This window comes from Mauremys reevesii, linkage group 12, assembly GCF_016161935.1.
Source record: "Mauremys reevesii isolate NIE-2019 linkage group 12, ASM1616193v1, whole genome shotgun sequence".
NCBI classification, from domain to species: Eukaryota; Metazoa; Chordata; order Testudines; family Geoemydidae; genus Mauremys; species Mauremys reevesii.
In genome coordinates, this window is record NC_052634.1 from 48,482,814 (window position 1) to 48,486,584 (window position 3,771).

Sequence of the window (3,771 nt, forward strand, 5' to 3'; positions counted from 1 at the left end):
CTGCCTGTACAGGCCTAGACTTTCAGAACTGCGGTGTCAGAGCTGGGAAGGGGGACACTGGGGAACAGACTCTGTCGGTCTATAGAGATAAGCCCGACTGGTGTGAAGGGCTTCGGAATCTGCTTGCTGGGAAACTAACGCCAGTAAACATCCCTTTGTCTGCGCTTCCGACTTCTGGTCTTTTGCTGCTTGCTGTCTGCGTGACAAGAGCCAGGGAAGTGGGCGGGGGAAGGGAAAGCCCTCTAACAATGGCTCCTTGCTCCTCTCCCTCCAGGCTCAGGGGTCAAGGATGGGCAGGACTCCAGGCTCTGCTTGAGGGATCCTGGCACAGGGCTGCAGGAGGGAGGGGGGCAGAAAGGATTGCAGATTCTGACCTGTGCTCTGGAGAGGAGGTAATAGGTGAAGGGGGTGTTTTTGACTTTTCCCTTCCTCAGTGTCCCCTGGGCTAGAATTCTACATTCCACAGGGCCAAATAAGGGGGTGAAACCACTTGGCTAATGAAAACCAGTGCTCCAGGTGAGGCTTGAACTCACAACCTCAGCATAGCTCCTCTCAGCACTGCCCTATAAGCACTGTGCGCTAACCGATTGTGCCACTGGAGCACCTGCTAATTATCATTCTCTGAGACCCCTAGGTTGATACAGGCAAGGAGTGACCCCAAAACATTCTCAGTGGGGCTGAGAGCAGGTAGCAACAAGTGTTGTACTTGGTGGGGTGGATTCTTCTTAAGGGTTCCAGGCCCCATTTGACCCTTTTGTTCTTCCCTGTGTAATAACAGAGCTGATTAAGACTCAATGCAGAGTCTTGCTGCAGACCAACAGATCTGAAATCACTGATAACCAGCTCTAAGCATTAGTCCTGCTTTGCGACAGTGTCTCTCATGCTAGAAACCGCCCAGTCTGCTCTAGCAATGAGGCTCCCTCACTAACAGCTGAAATCAGGGAGAGCTGTGTGAAGTGCAGGGCCCCAGGGGTGCCTGAACAGGGGGAACAACACCCCACGGCTTTTAAAAATGGGAGGGCTCTGCCTTGCCACTTTGTAATGACCGTAAGGGCGAGTGAGGGTGGGGAGGGGGCGGAGAGCAGTGAGCGGGAGGAGGGGTCTTGAGGTAAGAGGCAGCGTAGGAGCGGGGCCTTGGGGAGAAGGGAGGGCAGGGCCGTGGCCTCGAGTGGAAGGGGTGGGGCTACTGTTTGGGCTCTGGTGGCTGCTACTTTTAGGCAGGGCAAGTGCGGGGGGCAAGTGGGGCAATTTGCCCCACAAGCCCTGGCCGAGAATCCCTTCCCTGGCTAGAGGCGCCTTTTTAATTTTTACTCACCCGGCAGCGCTCCGGGTCTTCGGCAACACTTCAGCAGTGGGTCCTTCAGTGCTGCCGAAGACGCGGAGCGAGTGAAGGACCCGCTGCCACTGAAGACTCGGACGCCATCCAGTGAGTACAAGCGCCGCAGCGGGTGGCACCTTTTTTATGTCTGCTCCCCCGCTTTGCCCCAGGCCCCCGAATCCTCTGGGCGGCCCTGCTTTTAGGGAGCCTGCCCCGCTCCTGGTGGGACCACAAGGTGTCAAATGGTGCCTGGAACCATTAAGAAGGATCCACCCCACCGAGTACAACACTTGTCGCTACCGGCTCTCACCTCCACTGAGAATGTTTTGGGGTCACTCCTTGCCTGTATCAGCCTAGGGGGGTCTCAGAATTATACTTAACAGGTGCTCTAGTGGTGCAATTGGTTAGCGTGTAGTACTTACAGAGCAGTGCTGAGAGGAGCTATGCTGGGGTTGTGAGTTCAAACCTCACCTGGAGCACTGGTTTTCATTGACCACATGGCATCACCCCCTTATTTGGCCCTGTGGAACGTAGAATTCCAGCCCTGGGGACCCTGAGGCAGGGGAATAGTCAAAAACACCCCCTTCAATTATTACCTCCTCTCCAGAGCACAGGTCAGAACCTGCAATCCTTTCTTCCCCCTCCCTCCTGCAGCCCCTGTGCCAGGATCCCTCAAGCAGAGCCTGGAGTCCTGCCCCTGGCGTCTGTACTATTGACAAACTCTAAGTGACAGGGACAAAACACTCAAATCCTGCCTGGTGCGGGGAGCCAGGTTCGCTCTTCAAATTCTGTCGTTGGTACATTTCCAGGCCTGGGAATGTCCCACAACAGTATTTAATGGGAAGCTGCCTGCAGAACAGTTACACTGCACAGAGCTCCTGCGGAGGAGGGGTGGGAATTAGTAACATTTTGAGGATCGTTTGGGAAATGAGCCTTTGCTGACAAGGTTTGTCTCTGTCCATATTTCACCTTCAGGTGTTATGTTGAGGGATCTTTAGTGTATTTTTGTGAGGTTAATAACTATCTCCTCAACTTTATTTACTCAACTTGAAAATTGGTGTCACTTGATTTTTGCATCTCCCTGTGAAAATACAACTGACACGTGTGGCTTTCTACAGGGGGCCATGATGTTAAAGTTGGGGAATTCAGTCTCTGTACTTCGGGGGGGGGGCAGGTGTTGCTTTTTTAACAGCTGCCTCACGGCCAGGCACACCGGGCTGTTAGCTGCACCCACTGTCCTTGCCAGGGGCCCCTGCTGAACCCTGGGCGGCTGCACTGCCGTGCTGGGGTGACTCTGCAGGGGGAGAAGCTGCTGTGGAGCAATGTAGAGCAGGTGCAGGAAGGAGACAAGGTCACTATTCACATTCTGAACTGCACAGTTTTCACTCCCAGCCCTACCGGTGCCCCTCAGTCCCAACCCGCAGCCCCCTGGGCTCCCCGCTGAGCTCCCCAGTCACTGAGCGGCTGGTGCTCCTCACTCCCGACCTGCAGACCCTGCTATCCCAGCCCTGACTTCCAGACTCACAGGTCTGCTGGTGCCCCTCACTCCCGACCCGCAGCCCCCTGGGTTCCCCCCAGCTATAGCGGTGCCCCTCACTCCTGACCCGCAGCCCCCTTGGCTCCCCACTTTGCTCCCCAGTCACTGCGTGGCTGGTGCCTCTCACTCCCAACCTGCAGCCCCCTGGGCTTCCCTCAGATCTACCGGTGCCCCTCACTCCCGACCCGCAGCCCCTGCTATCCCAGTCCTGACCTCCAGACTCACAGCTCTGCTGGTGCCCCTCACTCCCGACTTTCAGCCCCCTGGGCTCCCGCTGAGCTCCCCAGTCACTGCACTGCTGGTGACCCTCACGCCCGACCCGCTACACCTGCTATCCCAGGCCTGACCTCCAGATTCACAGCTCTGCTGGTGCCCCTCACTCCCGACCTGCAGCCCCTGCTATCCCAGTCCTGACCTCCAGACTCACAGCTCTGCCGGTGCCCCTCACTCCCGACCCGCAGCCCCTCGGCTTCCCCCAGCCCTACCGGTGCCCCTCACTCCCGACTCGCAGGCCCCTGGGCTCCCTCCAGCTCTGACGGTGCCCCTCACTCCTGATCCGCAGCCCTTGCTATCCCAGTCCTGACCTCCAGACTCACAGCTGATTGCTTTGAGAGACTGGTAGTGAGTTGGGTGTGGTGGCTAGAGAACAGACAAAGTGGTTACTGGTTTATGATTTCCTGTTTGCTCCTTTCGGGTAAGGGAAATAGGGAAAGAAAAATAAGCAAACTAATGAAGAGTGAAGAGCAGAAGAAGCTGGAACTGCACAGGTTGCAAGTTGCTGCCCAGAAAGGCTGAACACTGGGCGCTGGGAAAGTCTCTGTTAACTAAGAAGCCCCCTGAGCTGAGTGCATCCCAGTTTCAGTGAACTGCAGAGGGGGTGTCTCAGCACAAGAAAGGAGGAAAATGACCAGCAGTG

The 3,771-nt window shown here is 56.4% G+C and overlaps 2 non-coding genes across 2 annotated transcripts; one reads left to right on the forward strand and one right to left on the reverse strand.

Moving 5' to 3' along the window:
- Positions 1–508: 508 nt before the first annotated feature.
- Positions 509–602, reverse strand: TRNAI-UAU. The gene is made up of 2 exons: positions 565–602; positions 509–544 (listed from the first exon to the last, which is right to left on the reverse strand). It is a non-coding gene; the product is annotated as a tRNA-Ile (tRNA).
- Positions 603–1,703: 1,101 nt separating this feature from the next.
- On the forward strand, positions 1,704–1,797 carry TRNAV-UAC. Its single transcript has 2 exons — positions 1,704–1,741; positions 1,762–1,797. It is a non-coding gene; the product is annotated as a tRNA-Val (tRNA).
- Positions 1,798–3,771: the final 1,974 nt, after the last annotated feature.